Below are 22185 nucleotides of genomic sequence, written 5' to 3'. Positions count from 1 at the left end.
GGTGGTACCCAAGGCAGGCTTCCCCTTCTTTGAGGAGAAGTAGAGGGAGTAACTGGGGGAGAGATTTGTTAGGGTGGGACTGGAAGGAAAGGATGCGGACAGTGATCAGGATGTCAAGTGAATAAATAAATAAGTTAATGAAAAAAGGTACTTTTAAAATTGTTTTGGTTCAAGATTTCAGGGTAATTTCAGTCATGATGCTACAGACGCCATGGCAATATACATTTATGTAGTACTCTTCAAATGGTGGCTTGTCAGGGAACAAAATTAGACCAGAACACAAGGCAGTTATAACATCAAAGCAACCTGCTTCCCTTAAGGGTACCACGTCCTTAAGCTTGTATAGCTTCTCAGAATAGCCTCACTAGCTGGGGACCAAGTGTTCAGACTCTTGAGAGTGTAGGAACAATTTACATTTCCCAACGTGACATAGAGTTTTAGTCAAATGCTAAGCAGAGAACTACCAATTTTAATATTTCTACACTAAACCACACCACAACTCTGGAAACTTGATATTGAGATAGGTGACGATTAAGTCCAAGACATCAAACCACCCGAAGCATTATTTATTATTGCTCTGTAGGTAGAGCTCTGGTATTGAAGTCACTTTCAGCTTACTTAAGATCAGGTTCCATTTCACAGCATGAGAAAATGATTTGTGCTTGCCACACGCTGCTGACTGACTGACTGCTCAATTTGGTACAAGGTTTGTAGCTCACTGTACTAACAGTGCATCTTCTGATCCCATTCCTCTTCTGGACCTGTGTGCTGTCTTGATGGATAGGATGAACGATCTATCAACCCATAAATACTATTTCAATGATGGTTTTTAAAATTTTTATTCAAAATATTTAAACCTTGTGTGAGAAATATGAGCAGTGGAATGAACTTGATCATTGATATGATTTTTGGTATCTTTTCCACTGTATTAAAAAAATAAAAGCAAGAGTTCTAATGAAGACAATCATGATAGTGCTGCATGACTCATAGTGCCTATGGAATCACCAACAGAAACTCATGTTCTTGCTTCCTGAAACTTAGAACAATGTGGATACTTTTCCTTGTCTTCTAGATTTTACTCTACTTCCATTTCTTACAGAAAGACTAACAAGATATATATGATTTACTAGTTTATTTGCTAATACTATCTTGTAGATAGTAGATAGTGCTTTTTATTATAATAAAAACACTATATGCTATAAAACCTCTAGAGTTTTTAAATGTACAATGCATTCCTGTTGAAGTACATCTCTAGAGTCTATTTTATTTGATTAAAAACCTGTGGGCCTTTCATTAGTGGTACCTCATTTTTACACTCAGAGTCTTTTACAGTCACTATTCTTCACTACAGCCTTATCACATGAAATTTAGTATTTTAGATACCCCATCTAAATTGAATATTTGCCTCTTCATAACTAGCTTATTTAAGGTAATGATATTTAAATCTGACCTAAATATTTTCTGAAGATGAGTGGATAAAATACATACACATTGAGTACAATTTAGTCTTAAAAAGGAAATTGTTAAACAAAAATTGTGGACAAAAGTCTTATTTTAAAACGAAGACATTAAATTTTCTCTTGCTGATGTTCCAAAGTTACTTGATTTTGGTAGTTGCTGTTGCATGTTGGAATTAGTTATTTGAGTTTGATTTTCTGTCAGGAAGGCATGACAATAGCAATAGTAGTAGCTGACTTTCTTGAACAATTATGAATCAGGAGATAAGCTGATACTTGTATATATCCTCTCAAAAACTACATGATGCAGATATCAACCATTTTTAGCCTATTGTAAATATGAGAAGACTGGCTGATCACATATTAAGGTATGTGGCCAAAGTCACATCACTGGTAACTCTGGGCCCAGAGATTTAACACTGATGTTCTCTCTCCATGTTCTTAGGAATTATTTTAATAATTTAGCCAGAAAGTCAAAATGATTACAAAAACAAGCAGAAGCCAAAGAATGAAGGAGGCCCTTCCAAGCCTTTATCCTTTATTCCACATGTATTATAGTGTCCTTAAGCATCGCATAATGCCCAATTAGATATTCAATAAATATTTATGAATAAGTAAATGAGAAGCAAGGCTACAGAGTACCCAAGAACTGCAAAGAGAATGTCAAATAAGAACTTAAAATATGACCAGGAAAACATCAAGAGGTCAGGATCTGATACTAGATGTCCAAGGATTTCCTGATGCAATATTCTATGAAGAAAGTTAATTCAATCATTCATTTTAGTCATCCATATAGTCTTTAAAATGTACTGGCCATTTATTTTATGCAAAATATTTAAGAATCATACAGATATAGGAAACTGAAAAATGAGAAAAAATATAAATAAATGATAAAGATAGAATCTCTGCCTTAGTAAGAAATACTTTAAATATTTTAAGATAGCACTTTGAAAGAGAAGCTACAGAAACTATTGCTTTTATTGGTAATCATTCTAAAAATAAAGGTCAGTAAACTGTTATTTAGATAATAAACTCAAACAGTTATCTCCATTGATACATTCCAAGTAATAAAAATAAAGCTTTTTTCTGTCCTTAGGACCAAAATACCATGAGCATTTGCTAGGATATTTGCAAGCCTTTGCAACACTTCTTAATGTGATAGGCAAGAAAAATTCATTATCATTTGGTAAGAAGTTGCATATATTTTACAAATCAATAGCAGTAATTTTTGCCTAGTCAGTGATAGTACTATGGTATAATAAAGGAAAAGATGAGATAAAGTACATGTGCACCAGAAAGTTTACACAGCTATATAGTTAGAACAGCACTTTCTGTGTATGGGAAGTCAAAATGAATTCCAATATTGAGAGATACATATTAAGGAGAAAGTTATCATTCAGTTGCAAAAACTCCCAAGTGAGAAGGCAGAGTGAAGTAAAATAGAAAGAAACCTGTTAGCAAAATGGTCAAGTGAATTCTGTTGATCACAGGTCTTGTTACACTGGTACATTATTTGTGGTTTTTGCACTACAAAAAGAAAACAGCATTGGCACTTGTCTAGCATTTAAATATGCATATACCAGTGGAATATCAGCAAATATTGTCTGATAGGCGTCAAGGATGTTGAGGACAAGCTTAGTGAGTGCATAGACTACTGTTGAGCAGCCTAGGGGTTAACACAGGTGGATTTATGCTTCATCATATTCCACTAAAGCAGAAGCAAGAGGTTGAGAACTAAAGTACTTAAAATGTTGATCTAGTGCAGGGTCAGCTGGCCTAAAGTGGTCATTTAGGGGCTAAGTGGCTTTGAAGTGCTATGTGCTGCAAATCGGTCTGAGCTGGTCAAGCTGAAGTTCAGTATCAGGGGGTCATTATGCTGACTTCCCAGGCAGGAAGCTCCTATACTTTAGGAGGCATGACTGTCTGTAGCCAAGGCGGCTGCTATGTGGCTGTCTGTCAAAGGTATCTTAGCAGCACTTTTGAGCAGCTGCAGTGATGAGTCAGTCCTTGAAGGAGCCTCCTTTGTGTTTCCAGTATATACAGGTCACACCAAGAGCCCTACAGAAAAGCAGCAGACTTTCTAGCCAACCCTCTCCATTACTTCTGCATACAAGCCAGTCCATTCTATGCAGTTTCATTTGGATGTTTCCTAATGCTCACCTCTAAAGCTCTGTTCTGTATTTCTTTCTTTAGCTGTGGAGTCCATGTGTGAAAGTATGGCACTTGTTTGAAGGATAGTTTGTCAGAAAACAAAACTGATTGACTATTTTAGGGAGGAAATGAAGGACAAATGACAGAGATGCCTTCAACTGGTCTTCTTGCTTTCTATTTAACGGGCATGACTGTATCCTCGGCACCAAAGGTAAAGAGAAGACATTTCACGATTACTAAAGGAGTCGGGACTCTCAAAGACAATGTTGATAACTTTTCCTTCTGTTCCTCTCAAATACTTTTAATTTGTTATTAAGTTCACATTCTGATCTCTTCTGCAATTCCAATTCTGTAATTACACATCTTTTATTTTTCCATTGTACATGCTCTCCATTATCACAAGCATTGCCATGAAGAATAATAGGTTCCCTACTTATGAGATAGTGACTCCCATGTACCTACCTCTTCTGTTACCTCTGCTTGCTTTCTGCTTTTGTTCATCTGTTAGTCTCCCTTACTTTTATGTTGTTACATTTTTTGACACTCATAATCTACTTTTTGAAATTGTAACTATATGCTCCATGTTGGGAGCCATTTAGGCAACGCTATTGTCCTGATCTCTGAATTGGGCCTCTCCCCCCCCCCCAGAAGAAAAAAAGGGGTCAAAAGCGGGCCACGGACACATGGATTCCGAGAACTACGGGATGTTCCAGCCCTGGGTCATCTCCTGACCACACCCTGACACCACCAAGTTCCTGCTTCCCAGTGTAGCTGTCAAAAGGAAGAATTTCTATTGCCCCCCTCCCACTGATAAATACTTCTCCTTTTGCTTGTATTGCCCTACCCCATCCACTGATAAGTATCTGTACTTCCCCCTTTGCTTGTGCATTTAAACCTTGGACCTTTCTCAATACATTGGGGTCTTGATACAACTTCAGAACGGTTTCCGTGTGTACAAGACCCTCGTCTCTCTCTACCCCCCATTTGGTTATTAGGAGGAGGTCCCCTCGAGATCCTCGAATAACTGGACCTGCTGGACGGGTCAAGTGGTGCCCGACGTGGAGCACGAGGTACGACTGCCCTCCGGACAACGGATTAAGGATTAAAGAGGTACCGCGCAGACAGAGAAACAGTGGGACAGTCCACCGACACTTCACTCGAGTGTCGAGTACGGACGTCGGGAGGTAAGCCTAGGCATTCAGTTGTTGTCCCATTAACCATGGGGCATTTAGTGAAGAGATAAAGGGTTCTCTTAAGGAGAGAGGGATAAGAGTTTTAAAAAAAGGGGAATTTAATAAAATATTTTTGTTTTGTGGACGAGAGATGTCCATGGCTGGTATTGAATGGTTCTGAAATATACCCTTTAACTTAGAATAAAGTAGGCAAAGATGTTAATGCTTTGATAAAACAAGGAAAAGATGTCCCTGAGTCCTTTTTAGCAATTGGGGAATCATCAGAGATCTCCTTAAACAGGCAGAAGTGGGCGGAGAAGGTGCTTGCCTCCTAGCCCTTACTGAAGATTTTTTTAGAAAACTCCCAATCGCCATCTCACAAAAGCAAAACTAAGCTGCCGGCGCACAGTATCTCTATTAGAAGGTTTAGCAGAAGGCTACTTGGTACCCAATAAATGAAATAAAGTTATTCAGTCTGTCCTCACTAGAGGCCAATATTTAACTTGAAAGTCAGAGTTTGTGGAAGACAGCCTCCTGAACTGCTGACAAAATCTGTGGTTAAGGCAAATTCGCTGCAGACATAAAACAATTAGGGCTCTCCCCTGGTGTCCTCGCCCAGAAGGCACAAGCGGCCCTGAGAGCTTGGCGCGCTGTCCCTGCTACAGGGGCACTAACTATGCCCCTAACCAAGATTATACAAGGACCCCAAGAATCCTATGCGCAGTTCGTTGCCAGATTGCAGGAAGCAGCTGAGAAAATTTGGGGACCTGAGGAAAGTGAGGGTCTGTTAGTCCGACAACTTGCTCTTGAAAACGCCAATTCAGCATGTAGGGCTGCCCTGAGAGGTAAAACCAAAAGTTTAGATATAAATGGTATGATCAAGCTTTGTAATGAGATAGATGTGTTTTCTCAACAAGTTTCTAAGTCTATTAACCTGGCCATTGGGGCTGCTCTAACTCCAGCTCCAAGATTGGTACTGAGCCCCATTGGCCCGAGTTAAAAGTAGACATCTGTGTCCTCACATTGGGTGCAGATGCCGCCTGGGGCACCCCTGATTATTAAATGCCTCAATTAACAGCAGTTAACACAGGTGAATTTGAGCCCCCTCCCCAAAAGACGTTTTTTTCTCATCATCGGCCGAGTGTCCAGACTTTTACAAGGCCTAATGGTGACTCCTACAGTGGTTAACACCGACTACCATGGGGAGATAAAAATCTTAGTCTCCGCCATGCAGGGACCACTTACCCTTAAGGCTGGAGAGCGCATAGCCCAAGCCTTACCACTCCCACTATTCGGCCATTTCCCTTATATGAAAGAGGAGCGAGGACCTTCCTCCCTGGGATCCTCAGAAGTCTACTGGGCACAGAAAATAACTGATTCATGGCCCATGCCAACTTTGTTTCTAGAGGACAAACAGTTTCAAGGGCTCCTGGATACCGGGGCAGATGTGACAGTAATTTTCTCAACACATTGGCCTGCAGCCTGGCCCTTACAGCCCACTAAGGGATGGTGTAATCCACTGATCATAAAATTTACTGCTAAGAGGAGGAACTTAGAGGCTTGAGAAAGTTCTCACCCTCTCACCTGGGGCCTAAGATTGTATCAAGATAACTATGACAATGGCCTGACTTTTAAGGTTCCGCTTCTAACAATCATAAAGCATCCATAGGACTACCAGGTACCCGCCCCCCTGTTCCTGCCCCAGGGTGTGCTACAACCCTGTTTCAGCCCACTCTCCCTGTGGGGAGGTCCCCCTCTTCCACTGATTTACTGTGGTCTATATTGAATGCTTCTGCTTTAGCCTTGTTGCATAAGACACAAAGAGATAATGCGTCAGAATCTGAAGATTGTTGGATGTGCTTTTCTGCTTCCCCGCACTTTTATGAGGGCATAGCCTTATTTGAAAATTTTACCCTGCTTTCAGACACTAGGCAGCTTCCCCTTGAGTCAGTTCAGCTTACCTTGACAGAACTCTCTGGGGTAAGAAGTTGTGTGTTGGGCCCAGGCATGCTTCGAGGCCCTTGCTAGAGATTTGCAATAACATGTTTAGAGTAAATAAAAATGGGTTTTAAAGAGACTTCGTAAAGGTCAAAAAATTCATAGATTAGGTTTTATTGGAAGTTAAGAAATCATTTCCTAAAACTATATAATTCATTTTATCAATGGTGTTTTTGTTGGTTGCAAAAAATAGAGAGCGTTTTTACAGATGGCTTTAAAATATTTAACTAATTGTGGACCGATAATGGCTTCAAAAAAGATTTAGCATGGTAAACTTTTAGGCTATTTGAGACATTTAGTGTATAGAGATTGTGTGTTTTCTCAAAAATTTGCCCTCAGATTAAATAAATTAGAAGTTTTGGATGCTTGCCAGAAGCTGTTAGAAAATTTTGGATTTTAATCTTGGTTTGACAAGCTGCCTCTTACAAGCAGGAAAGGAAAGGAAAAAATAGAGAAATAGATTTTAAAACTCTCCCAGGGACAGAGAGAAATCGGGGGACGCCCTGTTTTATTCTCTCTGGCCCCTACAGGAGAAGCTCTCTACCCTCTTTCTATTGTCTGTTTGGTGCACCAATCACGTGTCAATTCATGTATGTTTTTTGTCTCATTGTCTAAATGATTGTTTCGTTGTCTGAATGACTGGCTGTTTTATGTTTCATGTTAAAAAAAGAAAAAAAATTGGTTAAAAACTTTACCTGCTGAATCACTCTCAGTTTGCACAATGGAGGCTGAGAGAGGCCCCTCCCTTTAGCTAAAAATCAAGCACAGCAAGAGAGGTCCTGCTGAAAAACTTGTTTTTAAAGAAAAAGAATCTACAACCTCTTAGTTCTAAGGCAAATAAGCTGATAGTTGTTTTTTCCTAAAAAAATTCTCTGCAATTTTGTGATTATTGTGTTTAGCAAATGACAAAGTGTGTTTTTATCTTATTAGTATAACTATAAAAAGTAAAAGTCTTTAATTGAACTAAATTTATAAGATTCGTGAAGCCACTTCATTTGGTTTTTGATTGATCTTAAAGGTATAATTATGATCTACATATCTTGGTCATAGAGAATTGGCTTATAAGTTATTTGGGTATGATTAAAAAGGTATAACACTGGTTACAAAGTTAGCTTAAGTAATAACTCAAGGCTAGAGTCATTTTCAAACAAAAGCACCTGGCATAAAACAGCCCAGAAAACTAGTCCTCTAAAGATACTTCTAAATTGAGATAAAATTTTGTGTAATTCTTATCCTAAAAAATAGACTTATAGAGATAAGATTTTAAAACAATGTCTCTTTAATAAAACATTAAAATTTACACTGTCATGCATTCATGAATGAGCAGCCAAACTTCGTAACGTGATAGTGATGTTTCTAATATTGATTTTAAGAAAAATAAATTGTTTAAAATTGGGTCTTACTTTTCAAAAGTTATAGATATATTCTAATATTACAACGGAAACTTAAAAATTAGGGTTAAAATTGCCAGTGTTCCATTGACTGCAGCTTGCAGTTTGATTACAAATTTAAGATCTTTAATTCACCTGTATATTGTAATTAAGATAATTATAAGAGTAATCATCCTTAAGAAAGAGTATCAAAAATTAGAGGCATAGACAGTTAAATTGTTCCTCTAAAACTGGTCCTTATTACAGGAGGGCCAAGATGCTCAGATTAAAAAATATTCTACGTTTAAGTTAATGTAGCCCAGAGAAGATTGTGGCCTTCTTTTATTTTGCAAACAGTGCCTAAGAAAGTTTTTCCCTGTGTTCAAGAAAAGTTCTTTTTAGCTTTGTTACAGATCTATTCAAATGTTTAAAATAATGCTTAAATTCAAAGAGTTTTGCTTTCAGTAAACTGGTGATCACTAGATAATTTTGCCTGTAGGTATGGCTAACATAGCTTTACAATATGTATGAAATTTTTATTGTCTGCTTCAATACAAGAAACAAAGTTTAAATCTTTCAGTGTATATTGTTTCCTAAGTGAAAAAAAAGTATTCTATTAGCTAATGCCTCCAAAGAGAAGTTTAAAGTTCTGAAAAGTAATTGTTGCTCCATAAGACTTAGAGACAACATATTTTTAATATTTAAGATCTTAGTTACAGAAAATCTAAGAAAGAAAAATTTATTTGCTTCAAAATTTTTATTTTCAAAACCTCCTAAAGATGTTTTGTCAACAATTTAATGTTACACGTTACTGAGATACTTTATAATACTCAAAGACAAGGTATTGTAAAACTTTAAAAACTATACCTTCCTTAAAAACAAAGAAGGGGGGAGAGAAATTATATCCCCGTGCACATTATTTGGATCACATATTTGTTTTGGAAAAACTGGATAGAATAGTGTCTAGGGCAGATGAAAAGGATCCACTTATTGGCACTTGCCATGATCCTGTTCAGATACTTAATATGGGGAAAAGGGGGAATGTTTCTGTTTTTTCCACAGAATGCTACAAGAGCATGCTAGCTTCCAATGTGACAGGCTGACCTGTGACCTGTGAGTGCCCTGACAGTGGTGACCAGAAAGCTGTGTTGAGTCCACAAAAGAGGAGAAATCTGAGAGCAGCCACTTACAAACAGATAAAAAAACTTTATCTCCACCATGGGCTGCAGCAAGGAGTACCAACCTGGTGCCAACTTAAAATACAAACAACTAAAAAAGCTGACTCGTGAGGCAAAAAGACTGGTACAGAGAATGTACAAGATGCTTTCGTCAGAGACACTGTTTTTGGTCACTCAGGCCAGCTCCTTATAGCTATGAAAGTTTGTGTACCTTACCTATATGCTTATTTATTGTTTGATAATTTTAAGAGTTAAGATCACCAATCTTGGCAAGTCTTTTCATATTCATTGTAATTCTTGTCAATTAACTAATTGTGTAGATCCTAATTTAGATAAGGAATCTACTGTTATGTTTTTGTTAGAGACCTGCTTATGCTTTGCTGCCTATTAGAGTTAGAAAATGATCCTTGGTTTTAAAATCTGATAATGCAAACTTTAAAAAGGTATCTACCACAGCTTTAGATCAGCAGCTACATACTGCCCATTTTGTTAATGATAAGCATAGGAATATTTCCATAGCTTTGTCAGAGCAACATATTATAGATAAAAATTTAGAGGCAAAAGACGTCTTAGAAGTCTTAGCATAGGACAGGAGATAGCATCCTAGAAAGTCCTTGAGCTGACCATGGGCTTAGAATTCAGGAAGAAAGTTGCCTATTCAGTGACGTTCAGAATTGCCTCTGGCATTACACTATCACTTTAATAAAAGCTAGGTCACTGCCTTACACAGGAATTTAGCATCAACTAGGAAAAAGGAAGTTTTAGACCTAAAGAGGAACAAGAATAGATACTTAGAACTGTAGATAGCTGAGTTACACCCATACACAAGTATTTACAATGGCCTAGGGGAAAGGTGAACTACCAAAACTGGTTTTCAACCTCCCCCTGGCTTTCGACCTTGTTGCCCTCCCTTTTGGGACCCCTATTGGAATTCCTATTATTGATCTCCTTCGGTCCTTGGGCATTTCAGAAATTGACCCGATTTGTTAAATCTCAAGTTGATTCATCTCTTTCAAGTGCATTTGTTTCAGTTCATTACCATCGGCTGGACGTTGGCGATAACAAGCAGGTTACTGGAGAAGAGGCAGACCCGGGTGCCGCTTCATCATCCTCTTCTCGGGGAGAGAGACTCAATTTCCATAAAATGCTTAAGTAAGATCATTCCCCTCCCCCTAAATTTGGCCATCAGTCTCATGCCACAAATCATTTATAGATTGCCGTAGTCTGTGCTTTTCCGACATGGTAATATACGTTCTCGCCACATTGGAAACTAAACAGTCATCCCAGGCTAGACACATCAAAAAATTAAAACTTGAAGCCGTCGCCCGTGAGAGTTGTAAGTTGTAAGTACTGCACAGAGATTAGTCTAAAAGCTGTTAGACAGTGTCTGAGAGGCATGTCTGATTGCATAAAGGTTGAGTGCCCCAGGGACCTTTCTCCAGAAAAAACGGCACAGGAGCAGGTCAGGGTTACTCTGGGTAAAAATCTGTGGGCCTGAGAGTCAATCCTGTACATGGCCCCTAACATTACACACTGGGGATCAGACCTCTACCTCTACCCACGGAGCTTGCTTCGTTCCTAAATCCCTTGGCTAGCCCAAGTTATACCCAACAGACTGGGACCATTAATTCAAGCATCATAGATGACTTGTCCTTGTGTCCTTCGTGGTTTTAGAGCAAACAGACATTTAGATGATCGTTAAAAACGTGGCTACAAATTTATTATACAATATGCCTTTATAAAAATATTAAAACGGGGGAGCTCCATACTTTTTCTCCATTGCCTGACTATCAGGATCAAAGAAAACAACATCTGAAACTGCTTAAATACATATATCTTTGATAAAAGTACTGGTTTCTTTGAGATCTGTTGAGTTGTTGGCTAGTGCCTGGAGCCAAGATTCACCCAGTAATTCTGTTGTACAGGGCAAAAGTAACATTTTATATATTTAAACCAACATTTAAAATCTTTTCAGGCTCGAGTATAGTGTTAGCCTCCCCCAGCCTTGAAGCAGGCTGATCCAGACTTTGACCTTGCTGCCAGTAAGAAGGAGATTACCAAGGGTGAAGCCTTCTGACCTAGAGGGCTCTTTTGTTCTGTCACTGGCCACTGCTCTCACCAAGACACTGCTACCTGCTGAGAGACCCCTGAGATATTCCGGAGGAACTTCCTATCCTGCCAGTCACCTGCAGGCTGGCTCCAGGCACCAAGAATGGACTGGCGGGGGATGGGTCTTCCCCCTTATAAGTACACTCTCCTAGTAAACTGGCAGGCCTTGAACAGAATCATGTCTTGGTCTCCATTAATTTCTCGCGCAGTCTAACTCTCTTTCAGCCCCAGCCTGCCTCCCAGGTGTACCAGGTTCATGTAGGCCGAGGGCTGGCATACAACACATAGCTCTAATCATAGATTGAGAGCCCGGGATATGACTGGCTCTGTGAGTCCAAGGCCAGCCTGGAAAATTAAACTGAAAAAAAAAAAAAAAAAAAAACGCAATCACAATCACAATAGTATTTTATGGTTTCAGGTTAATTTGAAAGTGAGAAGCTAGAAACAAGTTTATACTATATTCATTGTCAAGGAATGGAAGGCAGAGGGAGGGAGGAACCTAGGTGTTAAGTTTCTTTCTTTGTTCTAAGTTTCCTTTGGTGACTTCCAAAAACTAGTAACCCAATTAAAATGGGGTTCAGAGCTAAACAGAAAATTCTCAACAGAGGAATCTCAGATGGCTAAGAAGTACTAAGAAGTACTTAAAGAAGTGTTCAACATCCTTAGTCATCAGGATACAAATCAAAATGACCCTGAAATTTCACCTTACACCAATGTAAAAATGGCTAAGATAAAAAATTCAAGAGACAGTACATCCTGGCGAGTGTGGAAAGAAAGAGGAAAACTCTTTCATTACTGCCAGGATTGCAAATTGATACAACCACTTTGAAAATCAATCTGCCAGTTTCTCAGAGAATGGGAAATAGATCTACCTGAAGACCCAGCTACACCACTCTTGGGCACATACCTAAAAGATTCTTCAACATATAACAAGAACATGTGCTCCACTATGTTTATAGCTGTTTTATTTATATCAGCAAGAAGCTAGAAACAACCGAGATGTCCCTCAACTGAAGAATGGATACAGAAAATGTGGTTCACTTACACATGGGATACTATTCAGCTATTAAAAATGAGGACATCATGAATTTTGCAGGCAAATGAATGAAACTGGAAAATAACATCCTGAGCAAAGTAACCTTGACTCATAAGTACATGTATGTTATGTACTCATGGTTTAGTGGATTTTATCCCAAAACTTCAGAGTACCCGTGATACAACTCACAGATTGTAGGAAGCTTAACAAGAAGGAAGGTCCAAGTGTGACTACCTTAAATCCACTTAGAAGGAGAAACAAATAATCATGGGAGGCAGAAGGAGGGATGAACCTGTGTGGCAAAGGAGAAGGGGAAGGGGAAAGGGCAGCAGGATTAGGTCTTGTGGGGAGACAGGAGAGAATCTCAGGGGGCCAGGAGCATGATAGAAATATGCAACAGTGGGGGGTGGGGGGAGGGGGAACCTCATGAAAGTCCCAGAGACCTGGGAGGTGAAAGACTTTCAGGATTCAAAGGTGATGACATTACCTGAACTGCCCAACAGTGGTGAGATGGAATAGTGGTGAGACCATGTTTGGCCCACAACTGAGGCAAGGAGCCACTCACCTGTCTTCAAATTTTCTGACCCAGAATTGTTCCTGTCCAAAGGAAATGTATGGACAGAAATGGAGCAGAGTCTGAAAGAAAGGCCACCCAGTGACCTACCCAACTTGGGATCCATCCCATGCTTGTAAACTAAACCCTGACAGTATTATGGATGCTATATTGTGCTATTGTGCTTGCAGACAGAAGCCTGGCATGGCTGTTCTCTGAGAGGCTCTACCAGCAGCTGATTGAGACAAATGTAGATACAGTCAACCACTGGATTGAGGTTAGGGACTCCTATGAAAGAATTAAGGGAAGAACTAAAAGAGCAAAGGGGCGATTGTAACCCCATAGGAAGAACAACAGTGCCAACTAACCCAGATCAATAAGAGCTCCCAGGTCTAAGCCACCAACCAAGGAGCATACACTGGCTGGTCCATGACCCCAGGCATATGTGTAGCAGAGGACTGCCTTACCTGGCCTCAGTGGGAGAGGATATGCTTAATTCTATGGAAACTTGATATCCCATGGAAGAGGGATACTGGTGGGGATGAGATGGGGATGGGTGGATAGTAAGGGAGGAGCCCTCAGAGGTGGGTAGAGGGGAATGGGGTGGAAAAGGTAGGGAGGAGGGACCAGGAAAGGGGGTAACTTTTGGAATGTAAATAAATAAATTTAATAGGAAAGAAAGAGAGAGAGAGAAAGAAAGGAGGGAAGGAAGGAAAGAAAAAAGAAGGGAGGCAGGGAGGGAGGGAGGGAAGGAGGGAGGAATAACATATACAGTGTCTGCTGTGCTTCTAGGATAACGTTTCTAGCACCTTGGCCTTTACACCTTTTCTCACTTGTAGGTGAAGCTCCCCTTCTCCCCAGTCTTCCCCAAGAGGCATGTGTACCCTACTGAGTGGGTTCTTATATTCTGTGACTTTGGATATTTGGAAGCTGTATCTTCTGTGATGATCTTTAAGCTGTCTCCTCCACTCATCGTTTTCTATTTATATTTTTCTCTAAACTGTACGATTTTTATTGCCTTTTAATTTAACACCTGTGTAAATCTCTCAAATCCTTTCCTGCTCTGCAACTGGCACCTTTTCCTAAGATTCCTAGCCTTACTGAATACAGAGTAACTAGATGAAGGTATCCTGAGAAAGGTTCCTCCTCCTGTTCTGATATCAAGTCTTTCAAATAATTTTCCCAATTTTCTTATTTCGTTCTTATTTTTCCATACATCTGTTTTTCTGTTTATGTCTAATAATCCTTATCTTTTCTTAATGATGATTAAATAGTGGATCAGGAAGGTAGGATTGTAGAATTTTTGTACTACATTAGTATTAATTGTACTAGTTTGCTTTCTATTGATGTGATAAACAAGATGGCCAGTAGAAACTTGGGAAGGAGAGAGTTTATTTTATTGTACACATTAGAGTTCTTCATGCAGGGAAGTTACAGCAGGCATTCAGGGCAAAGACTAAATCATAGACCACAAAAAGTTCTGCTTATTGGTTTCCTTAGCTACTTTTCTTACAACCTAGACCCACCTGGTTAGAGTTGACACCATTCACTCTTGTATCAATAGGAAATTCAGAAAATTTACCAAGGACAACCCAAAATTTCAATCTTCCACAGGTGAAGTTCCCTTATCCTATAAGACTATGACTTATATCCAGCTGAGGGAACTTCAACAGGGTGTCATGACTTCTATGCACTTTTCATTGTATTTTGTTTGGGAGCTCTCTCTCTCTCTGTGGGTTGAGGCATGGAGTCCTAATGTGTGAGGCTTTCCTTGGAGTGGGAGATGAATTTGGCTCAGCATCAGTAAACATTTTTTTTAAAACTATATTTGTACTATCATCAAACACTCAACTTATATATACCTTAACCTTCCTAGCAGTCAGGATGTTAGGGCTGAATTCAATTATGTGAAGTTTAGAACGTAGAGAGAAAGGCCATGTTCTTCGTGTCTTTGTTTTTTCCTGTGAAACAAATGGGAATGTTGAAAAAGCATCTTTGCAAAAATGATTGGTCTCAGAACCATTATCCTTTTAGCAAATAAGCTAAGAGAAACAGCCCGTTACTGATTCTTGAACTCTGTGCTTTATTTCAGTGGTGACCATAACCTTATTTACTGTAGAAGTAGTAACTTACTGTGAATCACTTGTATTCTGAGTTATTTCTGAAAGCCCAGTATGGATCCTGCTGCTCCATCACATCCATCAGTTTCATAATGTCCAATCACCTCCACCTATCTCCTGTTGCTCAAAGGATCCAGTGTGTTTTCTACTTCTGTTGTAACATCAGACAGACATAGTGAGCAAATGAAGAACTGAAGGTCGGGTGGTACAATCTTAAAGGGCATATGGAAAGAATAATATTCTGGAAGGATCTCTTATCCTAGCTTTGCTAATAATGTCTGCATGTTTGCATAGAGGAGAATGGAGATGCAGATAGCTTGATGCCTGTACTGAGAAAACACGGTGGGGGAGGGGGTGGGGGTGTCATCTGTTCTACTTGTTCTGTGCACGAATCTTTGGTTGAGGGAAGAAATGAAGTGAGGAAAATCATCTGAGGCTATTTTAATTCAATATATATATTTAAATGTTAGAAAAGCATAGAGAAACTTAAGTCCACAGATGATTCTACACAAAACTGTGAAGAGATTATAGTTTATTATTTTATGCATAAATGTTATAATAATATACAGATGATATTATTGTTTAATGTCATTTAATTTTTCTTAATAATGGAGACTTACTTTTGAACTAAGAGGTCAAATTCAGATATGTACAGTTTAAAATTCTTGTCCATTGTTTTTTTGTAAAATTTCAAATCTTCCTGATTAAACCTATTCAATATCAAAGGCATTCTAAACTACCCTGAACATTTATCCCACCATTATAGCTTTTAACTACCTACATAAAAGTTTGATGCAAAAATATACTAGATGAATTTTTAGGAAAATTTCTCTATGTTTCATATTTCCTTTAAGGCACTCTAAATTATTTGTCTTGCAGAAAAAAATGAAGAGCACTGAAAGTCCCTGTCACTGTCTGGAAATTTTAATAAATGGCTTAGGTTAGGTTTTTATTCCTCCCATGATCCAGTCATGTAAGTAAAATGTCCATTTCTAGTCTTAATTTGCTTAATATCTTTATGCTCAATAAAAGAACCCATCACAGATAGAAAGATCTCTAGCCTTCTGATTGGATTTTGGGGCTAGATATGAGAGTGGGCATGAAAATTCTGTGTCTGGTGTAAAGTGGAACAAAAACTTAGGCCCTGGTTTTGTTAATAAGCAGTATCAATACAGGTACAAAGCATAATTCTGGTATCAATTGATGACACCAGCTTCTTTCTTTAAGTATACAAGCAATTGTATAGGTCTGAAATGCCTAAGTCATGGGCCAGGTGGTACATAGTTTATGTATCTTTGCCATCTTGAAGAACACTCAAGACATACAAAGAACATGCATTTTCCTAAAGAGAAATAGAATGTTCCCTATGAAATTCAAGAATTAGAATAAAATGGAAATTTCCAGCAGTACTGAAAAATAGACAATAGTGTTTATGTCTTTATGGATATAAATTCATAAGGATTCCTGATGTGTTTAAATGTACTGAGTGGGGATTTTTATAGCACTGAAGCTGCCTATGGGTTTTAGATATCTAAAAATGCTAGGTTGTGGCTATAATGTGATAGATCAGTCGAATTTCGCTAACAGAGGGTAAAATGCTGGTCATATTTCTACCAGCTTTGCATGTATTATATTTTCCAGTAGGAATTAGTTACAATGATTGTTTTAAGATGGAAATATGACTTCAGATGATAAGATGGTGATAATATTTTAGGAAGCAAAACTATATGCCAAGCTTTGGAGTTACTTGCACACACATACACACACACACACACACACACACACACACACACACACACACACACACACACGCACACACATACACACATACACACATACACACATGCACCACTTTCTAGCTATTGAGGCAATATGAGTGACTAATCCCAAATACCAAACAAATACCTGCTTCTATTATGTACTATTATAAAAATGATTTGCCTTTGATAACAGTCAATAGATTTCTATTTTTACATTGCCATTTGCCAAGTCAGTTAGAGAAATAAATTACAAATAAAGTATCTAGGTACTAATATAGATTTGTCAAGATGACTCAGTGGGTAACAATACCTGCCATCATGTCTGGCATACTTTTGTGTTCAATCCCCAAAACCTACATGGTGGAAGGAAACAACTGACTCATGCAAGTTGTGATTTGTTTCCAAATACATGCTGTGGTATATATAGATTCTCTATACAAGCAAAGAATGAAATGTAATATTTAAGTATTTAAGGTATCAATAAAAGCAAGACATAGAAAATGGAAAGCTGGTGAACAGAGTAGAGTAGACACAATTATTGGGCTTTATGACTAGAATGCTGTAATCAGCAGCAGGCAAGCTACTGCCCTAGTAATGCTCTTATTTTCCTTCTTTTCTTAACCAGATATTTCTGACTGTTTCTTTTTAAAACGTGGTGAATTAAAGCAATGAAAACAAAGTTATACATGTCCAAGCATCACAGTTCAAAATCTAACTTCTTCATTTCAGGCAAACCACTATATTGGTAGGTTGTCTTTAGAAAGCTTTCAGTTTTGAAATCTCAAATACTATGCAAACTGTCTTGAAAAATACTAAGGGATATTTTCTGGAACATGTGAATGTTTTGAGTAATTATATACTTAATGCTGCTTGAACAAATCATGAAAAGAAAATCTAAGCATTTCCCTTTGCTTAAGTGTTCGTCTCTGGTACAAATGAGTGGCTTTTCCCCCTTCAAAACAAAAGCAGTAGGAATAGGAGAAAAAACTATCATGTTTACTGTTGAAACATACATTTTCAGTGGTTTTGCTCTTAAGAAAATCTGGAGGCTGAAATGCATTTGGTGTTTCTCTTTTATAAATCATCCTACAAGAAGCACAAAATGGAGGCTCAGCATGAAGCTACAATTACAACCACATCAGGTATATTTCAGACTTTGAAGGCTGTAGACTTTCTCTTGCATAGGTCACACTTTCAAGCATGTGCAGAGTTGGACAAGTATTTAACCCCTTCTTCTCTCCTTCTTCCAAGTTCTAAATTGCAGTTGTAAAAGTTTATATGATAACCAGTTCTCCCTCACGGTGACAATTGCCTTGAGATAAGCACCTTAAAGGAGGAAAGGTTTTACAGAGATTTGCATCCATCCCTATTTGGCTCCATTGTTTCTGGGTTTGTGGCAACCCAGGGTGGGGTCATAGTGATCAATGTTGGAGTCATAGTGACTTCATGACTCTTGGACGCAGAGAAAGAAAAAAGAATATAGTCTCAATGTTTCTTTCAAAGGCACTTCTCCAAAGATCCTCTATATTAGCTCCATCTTCTAAAGTCTTTACCATGTTTCTTTTTTTAAAAGACCAAAGCAGTTTCTTTTAATTAAACAGTAATTATCTATGTATTCTCTTTTTTTAAGTTTCATTTTTTTCCATTTTTATTAGGTATTTAGCTCATTTACATTTCCAATGCTATACCAAAAGTCCCCCATATCCACCCACCCCCACTCCCATGCCCACCCACTCCCCCTTTTTGGCCCTGGTGTTCCCCTGTACTGGGGCATATAAAGTTTGCAAGTCCAATGGGCCTCTCTTTCCAGTGATGTCCGACTAGGCCATCTTTTGATACATATGCAGCTAGAGTCAAGAGCTCCGGGGTACTGGTTAGTTCATAATGTTGTTCCACCTATAGGGTTGCAGATCCCTTTACCTCCTTGGCTACTTTCTCTAGCTCCTCCTTTGGGAGCCCTATGATCCATCCATTAGCTGACTGTGAGCATCCACTTCTGTGTTTGCTAGGCCCCGGCATAGTCTCACAAGAGACAGCTACATCTGGGTCCTTTCAATAAAATCTTGCTAGTGTATGCAATGGTGTCAGCGTTTGGATGCTGATTATGGGGTGGATCCCTGGATATGGCAGTCTCTACATGGTCCATCCTTTCATCTCAGCTCCAAACTTTGTCTCTGTAACTCCTTCCATGGGTGTTTTGTTCCCAAATCTAAGGAGGGGCATAGTGTCCACACTTCAGTCTTCATTCTTCTTGAGTTTCATGTGTTTAGCAAATTATATCTTATATCTTGGGTATCCTAGGTTTGGGGCTAATATCCACTTATCAGTGAGTACATATTGTGTGAGTTTCTTTGTGAATGTGTTACCTCACTCAGGATGATGGCCTCCAGGTCCATCCATTTGGCTAGGAATTTCATAAATTCATTCTTTTTAATAGCTGAGTAGTACTCCATTGTGTAGATCAAGGAACTTCACATAAAACCAGAGACACTGAAACTTATAGAGGAGAAAGTGGGGAAAAGCCTTGAAGATATGGGCACAGGGGAAAAATTCCTGAACAGAACAGCAATGGCTTGTGCTGTAAGATCGAGAATTGACAAATGGGACCTAATGAAACTCCAAAGTTTCTGCAAGGCAAAAGACACCGTCAATAAGACAAAAAGACCACCAACAGATTGGGAAAGGATCTTTACCTATCCTAAATCAGATAGGGGACTAATATCCAACATATATAAAGAACTCAAGAAGGTGGACTTCAGAAAATCAAACAACCCCATTAAAAAATGGGGCTCAGAACTGAACAAAGAATTCTCACCTGAGGAATACCGAATGGCAGAGAAGCACCTGAAAAAATGTTCAACATCCTTAATCATCAGGGAAATGCAAATCAAAACAACCCTGAGATTCCACCTCACTCCAGTCAGAATGGCTAAGATCAAAAATTCAGGTGACAGCAGATGCTGGCGTGGATGTGGAGAAAGAGGAACACTCCTCCATTGTTGGTGGGAGTGCAGGCTTGTACAACCACTCTGGAAATCAGTCTGGCGGTTCCTCAGAAAATTGGACATAGTACTACCGGAGGATCCAGCAATACCTCTCCTGGGCATATATCCAGAAGATGCCCCAACGGGTAAGAAGGACACATGCTCCACTATGTTCATAGCAGCCTTATTTATAATAGCCAGAAGCTGGAAAGAACCTAGATGCCCCTCAACAGAGGAATGGATACAGAAAATGTGGTACATCTACACAATGGAGTACTACTCAGCTATTAAAAAGTTTCATTTTTTTTTTTAGTTTTATTATGACATATGTACCACTAGATCACATTGTACATTTTTATGATTTCTAATATTATTGTTTCCGATTTTAAATTGTTTTTCTTTATTTGCATTTCAAATGTAATACCCTATCCCAGTTTCCATCCCACCCGAACCCCCGATCTCATCCACCTCCCTGTTGCTTTTATAAGGATGTTCCCCCACTGACCCACCCACTACTATCTTTCCGCCTTCAAATTCTCCTACACTGGGGCATCAAGCCATCACAGGACCAAGGGCCTCTCTTCCTATTGATGCTGGACAAGGCCATCCTCTGCTACGTATGTGGCTGAAGCCATGTGTACTCCTTAGTTGATGGCTTAGTCCCTGGGAGCTCTGAGGGATCTGGTTGGTTGATATTGTTGTTCTTCTTATGGGGTTGCAAACCCTTTAAGCTCCTTCAGTCCTTTCTCTAACTCCTCCATTGGGGAACCACATGCTCATTCTAATGGTTGGCTATGAGCATCTATCTCTGTATTTGTCAGGCTCTGGGAGAGCCTCTCAGGAGACAGCTATATCAGGCTCCTGTCAGCAGGCACATGTTGACATAGTGTCTGGGTTTGGCGACTGCATATGGGATGGATTCCCAGATGGGACAGTCTCTGGATGGCCTTTCCTTCAGTCTCTGCTCCACACTTTGTATCAGTAATGCTCCCATGAGTATTTTGTTCCCCTTTCTAAGAAGGACTGAAGCATAAACTTTGGTCTTCCTTCTTCTTGAGCTTCATATTGTCTGTGAATTGTATCTTGGGTATTCAGAGCTTTTGGCCTAATATACAGTTATCACTGAGTGCATATTATGTGTGTTCTTTTGTTATTGGGTTACCTCAGTCAGGATGATATTTTAAGGACACTGTCAATAGGAGAAAATGGCAACCAACAGATTGGAAAAAAGATCTTTACCAATATTACATCTGATAGTATTGCTAATATCCATAATATACAAAGAACTCAAGAAGATAGACTCCAGAGATTCAAATAACTCTATTTAAAAAATGAGGTACAGAGCTAAACAAAGAATTCTCAACTAAGGAATATTGGATGGCCGAGAAACACCTAAAGAAATGTTCGAAATCTTTAGTCATGACGGAAATTCAAATTAAAACAGCCATGAAATTCTCCCTCCCTCACACCAGTCAGAATGGCTATGTTCAAAAACTCAGATGATAGCAGGTACTATGAGGATGTGAAGAAAGAGAAACACTCCCCCATTGTTGGTGGAATTGCAAGCTGGTACAACCACTGTGGAAATCAGTGTGTTGGTTCCTCAGAAAATTGTATCATAGTACAACCTGAGGACCCAGCTATACCACTCCTGGCCATATACCCAAAAGATTCTCAAACATATAACAAGGACACATGTTCTACTATGATCATAGCAGCCTTATTTTTAATAGTCAGAAGCTGGAAAGAACCCAAATGTCCTTAAACAGAGGAATGGATACATAAAATGTGTTACATTTACACAATGGAGTACAACTCAGCTATTAAAACAATGAATTCATATAATACTTAGGCTTTACTATATTTCTAAAATGCCTTAAACTGGTGAGCAAGCCTTTAGAAGGGGGTTTATAACAGCCATTTCAGTTCCAAACCATAATGTTGTTACTATGCTACCCTAAAGGAAAATGCTTATAAATCTATTTAAAATGGGCATAAATCTACTGAAAATTTCAGTGAGGAATTGCTAACCCAGCCCCCTGCCCTATGAGTGGCACTTCAGTTTGTGGAGAAACTATGAGTCTTACTGATGCTGCTCCTTAGTTGCTTGCTGTTTACCCTCATACACAGCCACCAAATATATTGTTACTTTGTTCCAGTGTGAACTCCTGGTATTATATACATGAAAGTTTCAGCAGCCATATCTACAATTCAAGTGATTTATTATGGGCTCTAGAGCTCATACAAAAATCGAGTGCATGTTTGAAAATTATATTTAATTGCTTGCAGGTGATATA

This window comes from Mus musculus, chromosome 5 (genome assembly GCF_000001635.26).
Source record: "Mus musculus strain C57BL/6J chromosome 5, GRCm38.p6 C57BL/6J".
Classification (NCBI taxonomy): Eukaryota; Metazoa; Chordata; class Mammalia; order Rodentia; family Muridae; genus Mus; species Mus musculus.
Note: the sequence above shows the minus strand (reverse complement) of the source record.